This window comes from Mizuhopecten yessoensis, unplaced genomic scaffold, assembly GCF_002113885.1.
Source record: "Mizuhopecten yessoensis strain PY_sf001 unplaced genomic scaffold, ASM211388v2 scaffold716311, whole genome shotgun sequence".
In the NCBI taxonomy this organism is placed as follows: domain Eukaryota; kingdom Metazoa; phylum Mollusca; class Bivalvia; order Pectinida; family Pectinidae; genus Mizuhopecten; species Mizuhopecten yessoensis.
In genome coordinates this window covers 4,530-20,908 of record NW_018480053.1, presented here as the reverse complement: position 1 = coordinate 20,908, position 16,379 = coordinate 4,530, and the positions used below count along the sequence as shown (strand labels likewise).

The window sequence follows — 16,379 nt, the reverse complement described above, 5'->3', positions numbered from 1 at the left end:
AATAGCACTGTTATCATAAAATGCTTTATGATAAGAACATCAAACTCTAGTCATAAACTGACCACATGTCAGTGTACAAAACCGGGAAGATTTCAAATGGCACAGCTGTCTGAAATTGATTCTCTTCATAAAGTGTTCCATTATAAGTACTTAATCAAACGTAAAATACATATTTTGCGTATGCAATTGTCACAGACCCCCATCCCGGCATTAGGGATGATTATAGATCGATTTGTTTTAAAGTTTGAATGCGTGGACTTATCGCACGTCGGTTTTGGGCAAATATTAAGCGTCATATATTTTCTTGGATTCATTAATCAGGAAAACTTTAACTACAATAATAATAACTTAGTGTGATGTAAAATGACAAAAACACGAGCACGGGTGGTGAAATAACATCTACTCGAAACAAAAAGTCGCGGAAGCACGGTCCGGAAGCTCCACTCTCCATTGTCAATCACACATTCTCGGGCTTTCAAAACTGAGCCGTTGGTAATCAATTTCAAAAAGTGTGATGTTTCATTCTGGTAACTAACCACAAGTCAGATGGACTTACAACAAACAGCAATTCGATTATCGTAACCTTCAAACAATCCGCAAACAGTACAAACGGTTATCTTAACCTTCAAACAATCAGCAAACAAACACAATACGGTTATCTTAACCTTCAAACAATCGGCAAAAAAACACAATACGGTTATCTTAACCTTCAAACAATCGGCAAACAAACACAATACGGTTATCTTAACCTTCAAACAATCGGCAAACAAACACAATACGGTTATCTTAACCTTCAAACAATCGGCAAACAAACACAATACGGTTATCTTAACCTTCAAACAATCGGCAAACAAACACAATACGGTTATCTTAACCTTCAAACAATCGGCAAACAAACACAATACGGTTATCTTAACCTTCAAACAATCGGCAAACAAACACAATACGGTTATCTTAACCTTCAAACAATCGGCAAACAAACACAATACGGTTATCTTAACCTTCAAACAATCGGCAAACAAACACAATACGGTTATCTTAACCTTCAAACAATCGGCAAACAAACACAATACGGTTATCTTAACCTTCAAACAATCGGCAAACAAACACAATACGGTTATCTTAACCTTCAAACAATCGGCAAACAAACACAATACGGTTATCTTAACCTTCAAACAATCGGCAAACAAACACAATACGGTTATCTTAACCTTCAAACAATCGGCAAACAAACACAATACGGTTATCTTAACCTTCAAACAATCGGCAAACAAACACAATACGGTTATCTTAACCTTCAAACAATCGGCAAACAAACACAATACGGTTATCTTAACCTTCAAACAATCGGCAAACAAACACAATACGGTTATCTTAACCTTCAAACAATCGGCAAACAAACACAATACGGTTATCTTAACCTTCAAACAATCGGCAAACAAACACAATACGGTTATCTTAACCTTCAAACAATCGGCAAACAAACACAATACGGTTATCTTAACCTTCAAACAATCGGCAAACAAACACAATACGGTTATCTTAACCTTCAAACAATCGGCAAACAAACACAATACGGTTATCTTAACCTTCAAACAATCGGCAAACAAACACAATACGGTTATCTTAACCTTCAAACAATCGGCAAACAAACACAATACGGTTATCTTAACCTTCAAACAATCGGCAAACAAACACAATACGGTTATCTTAACCTTCAAACAATCGGCAAACAAACACAATACGGTTATCTTAACCTTCAAACAATCGGCAAACAAACACAATACGGTTATCTTAACCTTCAAACAATCGGCAAACAAACACAATACGGTTATCTTAACCTTCAAACAATCGGCAAACAAACACAATACGGTTATCTTAACCTTCAAACAATCGGCAAACAAACACAATACGGTTATCTTAACCTTCAAACAATCGGCAAACAAACACAATACGGTTATCTTAACCTTCAAACAATCGGCAAACAAACACAATACGGTTATCTTAACCTTCAAACAATCGGCAAACAAACACAATACGGTTATCTTAACCTTCAAACAATCGGCAAACAAACACAATACGGTTATCTTAACCTTCAAACAATCGGCAAACAAACACAATACGGTTATCTTAACCTTCAAACAATCGGCAAACAAACACAATACGGTTATCTTAACCTTCAAACAATCGGCAAACAAACACAATACGGTTATCTTAACCTTCAAACAATCGGCAAACAAACACAATACGGTTATCTTAACCTTCAAACAATCGGCAAACAAACACAATACGGTTATCTTAACCTTCAAACAATCGGCAAACAAACACAATACGGTTATCTTAACCTTCAAACAATCGGCAAACAAACACAATACGGTTATCTTAACCTTCAAACAATCGGCAAACAAACACAATACGGTTATCTTAACCTTCAAACAATCGGCAAACAAACACAATACGGTTATCTTAACCTTCAAACAATCGGCAAACAAACACAATACGGTTATCTTAACCTTCAAACAATCGGCAAACAAACACAATACGGTTATCTTAACCTTCAAACAATCGGCAAACAAACACAATACGGTTATCTTAACCTTCAAACAATCGGCAAACAAACACAATACGGTTATCTTAACCTTCAAACAATCGGCAAACAAACACAATACGGTTATCTTAACCTTCAAACAATCGGCAAACAAACACAATACGGTTATCTTAACCTTCAAACAATCGGCAAACAAACACAATACGGTTATCTTAACCTTCAAACAATCGGCAAACAAACACAATACGGTTATCTTAACCTTCAAACAATCGGCAAACAAACACAATACGGTTATCTTAACCTTCAAACAATCGGCAAACAAACACAATACGGTTATCTTAACCTTCAAACAATCGGCAAACAAACACAATACGGTTATCTTAACCTTCAAACAATCGGCAAACAAACACAATACGGTTATCTTAACCTTCAAACAATCGGCAAACAAACACAATACGGTTATCTTAACCTTCAAACAATCGGCAAACAAACACAATACGGTTATCTTAACCTTCAAACAATCGGCAAACAAACACAATACGGTTATCTTAACCTTCAAACAATCGGCAAACAAACACAATACGGTTATCTTAACCTTCAAACAATCGGCAAACAAACACAATACGGTTATCTTAACCTTCAAACAATCGGCAAACAAACACAATACGGTTATCTTAACCTTCAAACAATCGGCAAACAAACACAATACGGTTATCTTAACCTTCAAACAATCGGCAAACAAACACAATACGGTTATCTTAACCTTCAAACAATCGGCAAACAAACACAATACGGTTATCTTAACCTTCAAACAATCGGCAAACAAACACAATACGGTTATCTTAACCTTCAAACAATCGGCAAACAAACACAATACGGTTATCTTAACCTTCAAACAATCGGCAAACAAACACAATACGGTTATCTTAACCTTCAAACAATCGGCAAACAAACACAATACGGTTATCTTAACCTTCAAACAATCGGCAAACAAACACAATACGGTTATCTTAACCTTCAAACAATCGGCAAACAAACACAATACGGTTATCTTAACCTTCAAACAATCGGCAAACAAACACAATACGGTTATCTTAACCTTCAAACAATCGGCAAACAAACACAATACGGTTATCTTAACCTTCAAACAATCGGCAAACAAACACAATACGGTTATCTTAACCTTCAAACAATCGGCAAACAAACACAATACGGTTATCTTAACCTTCAAACAATCGGCAAACAAACACAATACGGTTATCTTAACCTTCAAACAATCGGCAAACAAACACAATACGGTTATCTTAACCTTCAAACAATCGGCAAACAAACACAATACGGTTATCTTAACCTTCAAACAATCGGCAAACAAACACAATACGGTTATCTTAACCTTCAAACAATCGGCAAACAAACACAATACGGTTATCTTAACCTTCAAACAATCGGCAAACAAACACAATACGGTTATCTTAACCTTCAAACAATCGGCAAACAAACACAATACGGTTATCTTAACCTTCAAACAATCGGCAAACAAACACAATACGGTTATCTTAACCTTCAAACAATCGGCAAACAAACACAATACGGTTATCTTAACCTTCAAACAATCGGCAAACAAACACAATACGGTTATCTTAACCTTCAAACAATCGGCAAACAAACACAATACGGTTATCTTAACCTTCAAACAATCGGCAAACAAACACAATACGGTTATCTTAACCTTCAAACAATCGGCAAACAAACACAATACGGTTATCTTAACCTTCAAACAATCGGCAAACAAACACAATACGGTTATCTTAACCTTCAAACAATCGGCAAACAAACACAATACGGTTATCTTAACCTTCAAACAATCGGCAAACAAACACAATACGGTTATCTTAACCTTCAAACAATCGGCAAACAAACACAATACGGTTATCTTAACCTTCAAACAATCGGCAAACAAACACAATACGGTTATCTTAACCTTCAAACAATCGGCAAACAAACACAATACGGTTATCTTAACCTTCAAACAATCGGCAAACAAACACAATACGGTTATCTTAACCTTCAAACAATCGGCAAACAAACACAATACGGTTATCTTAACCTTCAAACAATCGGCAAACAAACACAATACGGTTATCTTAACCTTCAAACAATCGGCAAACAAACACAATACGGTTATCTTAACCTTCAAACAATCGGCAAACAAACACAATACGGTTATCTTAACCTTCAAACAATCGGCAAACAAACACAATACGGTTATCTTAACCTTCAAACAATCGGCAAACAAACACAATACGGTTATCTTAACCTTCAAACAATCGGCAAACAAACACAATACGGTTATCTTAACCTTCAAACAATCGGCAAACAAACACAATACGGTTATCTTAACCTTCAAACAATCGGCAAACAAACACAATACGGTTATCTTAACCTTCAAACAATCGGCAAACAAACACAATACGGTTATCTTAACCTTCAAACAATCGGCAAACAAACACAATACGGTTATCTTAACCTTCAAACAATCGGCAAACAAACACAATACGGTTATCTTAACCTTCAAACAATCGGCAAACAAACACAATACGGTTATCTTAACCTTCAAACAATCGGCAAACAAACACAATACGGTTATCTTAACCTTCAAACAATCGGCAAACAAACACAATACGGTTATCTTAACCTTCAAACAATCGGCAAACAAACACAATACGGTTATCTTAACCTTCAAACAATCGGCAAACAAACACAATACGGTTATCTTAACCTTCAAACAATCGGCAAACAAACACAATACGGTTATCTTAACCTTCAAACAATCGGCAAACAAACACAATACGGTTATCTTAACCTTCAAACAATCGGCAAACAAACACAATACGGTTATCTTAACCTTCAAACAATCGGCAAACAAACACAATACGGTTATCTTAACCTTCAAACAATCGGCAAACAAACACAATACGGTTATCTTAACCTTCAAACAATCGGCAAACAAACACAATACGGTTATCTTAACCTTCAAACAATCGGCAAACAAACACAATACGGTTATCTTAACCTTCAAACAATCGGCAAACAAACACAATACGGTTATCTTAACCTTCAAACAATCGGCAAACAAACACAATACGGTTATCTTAACCTTCAAACAATCGGCAAACAAACACAATACGGTTATCTTAACCTTCAAACAATCGGCAAACAAACACAATACGGTTATCTTAACCTTCAAACAATCGGCAAACAAACACAATACGGTTATCTTAACCTTCAAACAATCGGCAAACAAACACAATACGGTTATCTTAACCTTCAAACAATCGGCAAACAAACACAATACGGTTATCTTAACCTTCAAACAATCGGCAAACAAACACAATACGGTTATCTTAACCTTCAAACAATCGGCAAACAAACACAATACGGTTATCTTAACCTTCAAACAATCGGCAAACAAACACAATACGGTTATCTTAACCTTCAAACAATCGGCAAACAAACACAATACGGTTATCTTAACCTTCAAACAATCGGCAAACAAACACAATACGGTTATCTTAACCTTCAAACAATCGGCAAACAAACACAATACGGTTATCTTAACCTTCAAACAATCGGCAAACAAACACAATACGGTTATCTTAACCTTCAAACAATCGGCAAACAAACACAATACGGTTATCTTAACCTTCAAACAATCGGCAAACAAACACAATACGGTTATCTTAACCTTCAAACAATCGGCAAACAAACACAATACGGTTATCTTAACCTTCAAACAATCGGCAAACAAACACAATACGGTTATCTTAACCTTCAAACAATCGGCAAACAAACACAATACGGTTATCTTAACCTTCAAACAATCGGCAAACAAACACAATACGGTTATCTTAACCTTCAAACAATCGGCAAACAAACACAATACGGTTATCTTAACCTTCAAACAATCGGCAAACAAACACAATACGGTTATCTTAACCTTCAAACAATCGGCAAACAAACACAATACGGTTATCTTAACCTTCAAACAATCGGCAAACAAACACAATACGGTTATCTTAACCTTCAAACAATCGGCAAACAAACACAATACGGTTATCTTAACCTTCAAACAATCGGCAAACAAACACAATACGGTTATCTTAACCTTCAAACAATCGGCAAACAAACACAATACGGTTATCTTAACCTTCAAACAATCGGCAAACAAACACAATACGGTTATCTTAACCTTCAAACAATCGGCAAACAAACACAATACGGTTATCTTAACCTTCAAACAATCGGCAAACAAACACAATACGGTTATCTTAACCTTCAAACAATCGGCAAACAAACACAATACGGTTATCTTAACCTTCAAACAATCGGCAAACAAACACAATACGGTTATCTTAACCTTCAAACAATCGGCAAACAAACACAATACGGTTATCTTAACCTTCAAACAATCGGCAAACAAACACAATACGGTTATCTTAACCTTCAAACAATCGGCAAACAAACACAATACGGTTATCTTAACCTTCAAACAATCGGCAAACAAACACAATACGGTTATCTTAACCTTCAAACAATCGGCAAACAAACACAATACGGTTATCTTAACCTTCAAACAATCGGCAAACAAACACAATACGGTTATCTTAACCTTCAAACAATCGGCAAACAAACACAATACGGTTATCTTAACCTTCAAACAATCGGCAAACAAACACAATACGGTTATCTTAACCTTCAAACAATCGGCAAACAAACACAATACGGTTATCTTAACCTTCAAACAATCGGCAAACAAACACAATACGGTTATCTTAACCTTCAAACAATCGGCAAACAAACACAATACGGTTATCTTAACCTTCAAACAATCGGCAAACAAACACAATACGGTTATCTTAACCTTCAAACAATCGGCAAACAAACACAATACGGTTATCTTAACCTTCAAACAATCGGCAAACAAACACAATACGGTTATCTTAACCTTCAAACAATCGGCAAACAAACACAATACGGTTATCTTAACCTTCAAACAATCGGCAAACAAACACAATACGGTTATCTTAACCTTCAAACAATCGGCAAACAAACACAATACGGTTATCTTAACCTTCAAACAATCGGCAAACAAACACAATACGGTTATCTTAACCTTCAAACAATCGGCAAACAAACACAATACGGTTATCTTAACCTTCAAACAATCGGCAAACAAACACAATACGGTTATCTTAACCTTCAAACAATCGGCAAACAAACACAATACGGTTATCTTAACCTTCAAACAATCGGCAAACAAACACAATACGGTTATCTTAACCTTCAAACAATCGGCAAACAAACACAATACGGTTATCTTAACCTTCAAACAATCGGCAAACAAACACAATACGGCTATCTTAACCTTCAAACAATCGGCAAACAAACACAATACGGTTATCTTAACCTTCAAACAATCGGCAAACAAACACAGTACGGTTATCTTAACCTTCAAACAATAGGCAAACAAACACAATACGGTTATCTTAACCTTCAAACAATAGGCAAACAAACACAATACGGTTAGTAAGGTTAATGCTACCATGGACATATATCTTCAAGAGAAATAAACTTTCTTATAATCTTATCGATGAAATACAGTTGCCGCTAACTGTTGATCACATTGCGACTAATGTTTCGTTTGACGACCATACATGTAAATGAAAGCATCTGTGAAAAATATATTGGAAGAAAACCTGTAAATCAATAGTGTTTTAAGAAGCGCGACCATCATAATGACCGATATAAACATTTAACACTAGCACGGATGACGTTTTATGTTCTGTTCCTTATATTGTTTTACGGCCCGCCGATATTGTTAGTAATTTAGGGTCAATTCTCAACACTAACAGTCAAGTGAAGGCAGTATCAACTGATCATAGGGCCAATCAACAGCCATTTAACAGTACCAGCTCTCTAAATCGGTCATACTTTGGGCATGTTGTAAGGCCACCACCTCAGCCAATTATTTCTGACAACAAGCTATTATAATCAATACAGCCAAAACGAAAGAGCAAAGCTTGAGAAAACATAAAATTATTGTGTTGGGTGTGGTGTGGCTTTCCCAACACAATATTTTTATGTTTTCTCAAGCCACACCAATTGAGGTTTTCTCTTCGCTCCAGATAAGTGAAAAAGCTTGCTCTGTTGGTGACCCATATATATGCATTGCCGCCTACGGCCGAACAGTCTGGTGTTGCAGACCAGTGGATCATGAAACATGGAGGGCGAGGCTACTACAACAGGAATTACAATTCAATTCAGTAATTTTATTGCTTATTTGAAGTTACACTTGGAGGCAAATAAAACAACAAATATACGAAGAAACTGCAATAATAAACAATATATAAACTTACACAGAAGCCAGGCCCCACACTCCTCAGCTCAAGTGACTGTTTTATGAATAAGCATGAGTCAAGTATAAGTTGAATATTGTCTGAAGATAAAATACATGTATGTGTATAGTATAGAATAGTTTTGAATATATTTACTTAAATAGTCCTTTCTCAGCTATGCATTATAGCCACACCTAAATAAAAGTTGTTCTTTTTTTTCTAGAACAAGACATTTTTACATACTTTTTGCTCTCTAGAGGTTTTACATATTTGTTGTTGTTTAACATTTTTGAAACGGGTAAGATCAAATAAATGTCATCTCACTGAACCAACAGGCTAAAGATGTTGATAGTATATTCCTGGTTTTCTTATTTCTCCCGACTAAGTGATGTTACCGTTGTTTGTAGGGGCCTGCTGTTGTTGGGGAGAAAGTGTCTTATTTAAATCGTACCTAGATGAATGAAAGTGCATTGAATACTCTCTCTGATAATACGAACATATAACATAGAAATGAATTAATCATACGTATAACTAGACATGACATTATCATATATTTCTACTTCTTATCGGTCGTTGCTTGACAACAGACGAGGTGGCCGAGTGGTTAAGGCGATGGACTGCTAATCCATTGGGGTCTCCCCGCGTGGGTTCGAATCCCATCCTCGTCGGTTATGATTACTTTTACACATATTTTTTCCACTCTTAATTGCGCATAAAAACCTTTCCTGGTCTCGGACAGTACGATATTGTTAAATCGAACTATTTCAGTTACTAGGTCTGTAGCGACTTTCCTTCATGTCAGATGAAAGTGGCTCGACGTAGATATTCCTTTTATGCCATGCTCAACTGGGCGACCTTTTGTACATATTTTGTGAAACAAAAACTGCAAAAACAAATTATCCTATGAATTTGTGACGTCAGAATTTGTTTATAGATTAAACGTATTTCATATCGAAATGTTTGTTATAAAGTTATCACGCGGTAAAGCAGCCTCACTACAGATAAGTAACGATCGTAAATTAGAAAAAAGGGACAAACTAATATACTTAATATACGAAATAGGCTATCGATTTTAACTCCCCATTGTATGACACACAGCTGTCAAGTAAACTTCTTTCATAAGTGTGTTCCATTTCGGATGCTTAGTCGGTCAACTTCACGTAACAGGACCAAATGAGATTTTAACACGATTCTAGATCAATTCTTAATCGAAAAAAATATTCATTTCATGACATTAGCGTATCAATTTTCAGGGTGTGCTTGTACGGCAGTTTCCTTACTTATGATAAAAAGCATCAAATATTATTTTGTGTGATCGTAAAGAATTTATTTACATAGTATTGCGTGTAATATAGCCCATCTCCAGCCCTTTGCTTACAGCCCAGTGGGTACACATCGCTCTCACTCACTTGAACCCCTCTGGACCCCAGTCCGACAACCTTATATCAAACAAACATAGTTAGAACTGAGAGAAAGGCATCTGGCTAAGTATCGCAGATGTTTTATCAAACTTTTACTTTCTACACAAACAATATACGCGTTAAACGTGTCGCAACGTTTCAAGATCTACTTGTCCCTTTTTAATTTGTCAAGCTATAACTGAGTGAGCGATTTGTATTTTTTACCTGTACAACAATTTGACGAAACTGTATATATGAAACGATGCGACACGTTTAATACGTACATTGTTTGTGTAGAAAGTAAAACTTTGATATCAAATGTTTCCAAACTGATTAATCTTATTGAAGATCGCAGATGTTTGAATTATTGACCTTTGACAGTCATGTTATATTCTACTTGAACAGGAACCTATAATATAATACACAGTTTTACTGGTGAACATTGTTTCCAACAAAAAGTGAGATTAATAGCTTTTCTTAACAATTATCTGTCAGGTTTCCCTACCAACAAGTGATATTATAGTAACGTTTTACTATAAATCCCTATTGCTGCCACCAATGTTACGTTTTCTATAAATCCCAAGTGCTGCCACCAGTGTAACGTTTTCTATAAATCTCTAGTGCTGCCACCAGTGTAACGTTTTCTATAAATCCCTAGTGCTGCCACCAGTGTAACGTTTACTATAAATCCCTATTGCTGCCACCAGTGTAACGTTTTCTATAAATCCCAAGTGCTGCCACCAGTGTAACGTTTTCTATAAATCCCTAGTGCTGCCACCAGTGTAACGTTTTCTATAAATCCCTGGTGCTGCCACCAGTGTAATGTTTCCTATAAATCCCTAGTGCTGCCACCAGTGTTATCTTTTCTATAAATCCCTAGTGCTGCCACCAGTGTAATGTTTTCTATAAATCCCTAGTGCTGCCACCAGCGTAACGTTTTCTATAAATCCCTAGTGCTGCAACCAGCGTGACGTTTTCTATAAATCCCTATTGCTGCCACCAGTGTTATGTTTTCTATAAATCCCTAGTGCTGCCACCAGTGTAATGTTTTCTATAAATCCCTAGTGCTGCCACCAGTGTAACGTTTTCTACAAATCCCTAGTGCTGCCACCAGTGTAACGTTTTCTATATATCCCTAGAACTTCTGGGTCCAAATACACAAGAAAAGAGTTAAGAAAAAGACAGCATGTCGAAAAGGATGTAGGAATACCAAGGGTGGGAGTATAGATCATACTATCGCTTAATCCTTTGGTATTCCTAAATCTAAGTTAATTGCGCCTGGTGATTTTCCAATATTAGCTATACTTTCTTATATCTCCCTTTATCACTCTCTCTCTTTCCCTCTCCATTTCGCTCTCCCCCTTTAGCTTTCTCACTTCTCCTCCTGTTTTATATATATGTACTATTTGTTCAGTTCATGGGGAAAATGTATTAAATCATGGAATTTAAAGTCATTATTTTAGACTTACAAATAAAACTAAAATAAGACTTGATATGTATTCAATATAAGTGAATGCACAGACGAGGTGTTTAAAAATGGCAGTTTCTACTCCTGCTTAACGCTCAGCAAATTAGGAGTGGGACGACTGGTTCGCCCGTTGTCAGTATAATGTGACCGGGTGGGGCGTCCTGCTGGGTGTCGTCGGCAGTATGTTTCAGTGAGGTAGCACTATAAAGTCGGCATCAGTTCCGCGCTATTACAAGAAGACAAACACGAACATATCGCAGCCTCCCAAAATACACACACATACACTACACGCATGCATCTTGCACACAGGGGAGGCCGTCCTTAAATGACCTTAGCTGTTAATAGGACGTTAAACAAAATCAAACAAACAAACAAACAAAAAAAGTGGCCGAGTGGTTGCTAATCTATTGGGGTCTCCCCGCGTGGGTTCGAATCCCATCCTCGTCGTTCAAACTTTTCTTACACTAATTTCTTTTTATAACATAAACATTTTGTACTGGGTTGTATTATGTTTGGGGTACTGAGTTTCCGTCATGTTAACTGGAACGGGAACAAGTTTTAGATTAGCTAATCATACGATCAAAGACTGGAAAAAATACCGCGAAATGTTGGCCTTTACCGTGACCTGCTGATGTTTTTTCCCTATTCCTAATGACGCATCATCGGCCGGTGGTATTACAAATGTCACATATCGAAAATAAATGTTATGATGCAGTTATACTGCATAGCAGTACAAAATACAAAAAGATGAATATATTCAGTATGAAAATATTCAAGCAGATCTGAACAATAATTCGTTACATCACTCCTTTGTAGGCCTGTGATATACTTATTGGTGATGTTTTTCTTGTTTTGTCAAAAGAAATAATTTCAGGTATCACATATTGTAGAGGAATGTTCGTTCTTGATTATTACGCTATTAGTTTTAGTATTAGTCCATCATACAGTTATTCACTGGGCGGGTATACAATACCAGGCCAGGACGTTTTGTCCCTTGGTACTGGTGACACCTAGTTGTACTATTGCCGATGGCCTCTGTTGAAAGTTCACTTGGATTTTCCCAGTATCTGGAGCTAATATTCTGGTATATTGCATACCCAACTAGATAAATAACTGTGTGCTATTTATATTACCAACCTATCAGTAAACACGTTTGTCTTGGTTGCAAAGCTGATATCCTGGAGTCACTAATTTCCAATATAACGATATAAGCTACCATGCGAGACTAATGTTAATACGCAGGCTGCGTCTGCCTAATGAGGCGTGCTAGTTAGAAAGGCGACATCAATTGAGCCTCTAGATACTAGGAACTAGATACAAGCCAGTTATCTTTTCCGCTTCATATACAGTTTTACATTCGAGTTAACATACATCGTATAAAAGTATTTAGTCTTGTCATGGAAGGAACAAAAGCTTTTGCAATATTATTGGTGATTTATTTTATTGATTTTGGGCAATGTCTAATTATTTAGCAGACATCAAGTATTCTGGTTATTTTCAATAGCAGCAAAAGTATAAAATTTCCTATTAGGCGAACAATTTTCACCCGTCTGTATAAGATTTGTTTATTAAACTTCCATGTAAGTTTTGGATGTGTTCAAATAGACCCGTGCTATAAATCATACAGAAACAACATGGCTCTGTTCAGATTCTCACTCTAACGTACTGTTAGTATGCTATTTTATAATACAGATACACGATGAAAAATATCGTAATTCTATATGAAACCGATGATTGTTTTTCTTTATTTCGTCATAACTGGAAAGAGGTATGGCGGAAAACTGCCCGTATTTCCCTAAGTCGGCATTTATGAAAACGGGGAAAAAAATTAAGGAGTTAAACATTTCGTGTAGCAAAAATGCATACAAAAGGAATTTTTAAACGGCTGAGATATTAGGTATTGCTAATATGATACTGCAAATATAGCCATATACACTATATCTATGAAAGTGATGCGGTTTCCCGGACTTAAATAATACTTTCAACACTTTCCCATCCAAGGACCAACTTTTGAATATTAATTTTCTGACCGTGATGTAATATGCAAAAACAAATCGTATTACGGAAAATTGGTCCTCCTTTTGGAAAGTGCTCAAAATAATGAAAAACAAGGGTGATCAAGTTTCTCTAAACTGCGACAGGTGTGTCTCGGGTTAAATCAGTTTGTAATTGCCAATATGTTTATAAATATTGAGGCATGTGATCATTTTCCTTAATAAGGCAATAGTTTTTTCAACTCGATGGAAATTTTTTTTTACATTTTAATAACATACCTATTGATTTATCAGTTTCATTAGTAATAATTTCGTGACTATTTCTATCGAAGCATGTCAACAAATCCCTGTACACGTGTACAGTACAGCTACGCTTATGTCGTACAATTTTACCACATACTATAGAGTATGCAGTGTAGGGTCTTTATTCTTTTAATTTAATGGTTTGAAATCGAGCGGTTTCAGTATGCGATGAGCATATATAATTACTGAGAGCTTGGTGTGAATTAATCAAATTAACTTAATGATGGGACGGCACATGTGGGTGATGTACGAGTTTACACGTAATGAGTGTGTGCTGTTAAAGAAATGCATATATATCTTGGCGAGTGTGCAAATATTTGCATATATCCGATCGGCCTATGTTGAAAATTATATATGTTGAGTATGTGAACGTGTATTACCCACACGTTGTGTGCGATTGTGGAGTCAAGAGGGTGTGCGTGCGTGTATGCGTGTATATTTGTAACATATTCACTTAATAATAAAAGATCTGTATGTGTATACATTGTATGTGTTAATGAAATCAGTATTTAGTGTATGAATTATGTAGTATTCGAATGTGAAATATATATTACGTAAATGTACCTGCAAGTAAGTGTTGTCATATATCTCATGTCGGGACTCAAGTGGATGGTTGTGTCCAGTCTACTTACCAAACTATGTATAAACTATTGTTATTTTTCCCCATTTTTTTTATCAATGTAATGTCAAGTGTTCTCTATGCTAGCGTCTCCCAACCTAGATGGCAAGGTGATCAGAGTCTTACACGAAGGAGAGGAATGACAGGAGAAAGACTTCCACGGCATGGGAGTGATGGACATATTGATCAGTTGAAGGAATATGAGTGTCTGTATAGTATTGCTACCTGTGCCGTCTGGTTGGGGGGATGCTTGCCTAATGACAGTCTGCCACCATTTCAAATAGTAACAGAAAACTTTTATATTGGCTGGCCCCACTTCCCCGTCCCTATTTTCTCTGTTCCTATAATCACAACTCAAACTTATAATGTACATTATGACTCACCTGTGCATAAATGTTCATTGTCGACACACGCACAGGAACATGAATCGCTTTACTTGTAATATAAAAAAAATAGGGGTCTCCTATACTAATATATACAAAGGGATATAACGACAGACTGAAATCCGTTACCCCCTTTTCTCTTTCAGCTCGTGTCAATCACAAATCTTTGTCCATATTAGATATACCTCGGTTGAATATTGAAGACAATTGATTTATTTACAAAATGAAACCATACTTACGACTGTCTGACATATAGTTATCCACTGACATTGCTTTAAAGTCGCAATTACACCATTAAATTGCGACCGAACCAAATTCTATACTCACGAGAAATGACCAAGTTTCGCGGATAAACACGATAAATATATCCAAGGAATGGTTTAAATCCTTATTTAATAGAGGGCGGAGCTCTCTCACGGGCCCGAAGGGCCCGTGAGAGCAAAGCTCTCCCTATAANCGCCAGTCGCACGCGCTGTAGTCTCCGCCATCTTGATCTCGAAACAAGTTCTCGTTTGCCGAATCTCGAACAAACGTTACATTTTTGTAAGATTTAAAACTTATATCTAACTATAGGATACTTAAATATTTGATTTGGTTAAAGATGTTAATTCTCTTGACATAACGTTACCGGCTACATTGCTCTAGTTCTGAATGGTCGAAAAAGTATTGTATCGGCAGTGTAGTCTCGTTCAATCAGACGCTTGCACAGACAACAAGAGTCTGGTTGAACGAGACTATCACGCAGAGTTACGGTCCTTGCACTCCCTACGACAACTCTGGGTAGAGATTGCAGTGGTATATATTTAGAAAACGGAATATCAACAAAACAGCGTGCTGGTTGTCAACAAAAAGGGAGTTTATCACAGTGAAGCAAAATGATAGGACAAAAAAAACCATACCAGTATTTTCATAAGAATTTTTTTATTGATATTTTGCATGAAAAAAATAGACTGAAGAAAAAAATTGAATCCATATTGTAACATTCTCATTTTTGATTACTATTTCACAACTATTTTTTATTCATAAAAGAAAATCTGCTGTTTTACAAATCTGGGCGATTAAAAAATATATTTACAGTTTTATGTGCTGAACTGATTCAATTTCTAATTGAGGAAACAATACATTTTCTCTATTGCTAAAACTATACATAAAGCAGAGACATATGAAGCATATAGTCAGTAAGTTGCTGAAACAAATGTATTCATCCACAATATAAATATGATATATAGATCTATTGACTCTCTTGGCTGCAATGATGGGTATTGAAAA

The 16,379-nt window shown here is 36.2% G+C and overlaps 1 non-coding gene across 1 annotated transcript; it reads left to right on the top strand.

Moving 5' to 3' along the window:
* Positions 1 to 9,529: 9,529 nt before the first annotated feature.
* Positions 9,530 to 9,611, top strand: Trnas-gcu. Its single transcript has one exon. It is a non-coding gene; the product is annotated as a tRNA-Ser (tRNA).
* The last annotated feature ends 6,768 nt before the right edge of the window (positions 9,612 to 16,379 follow it).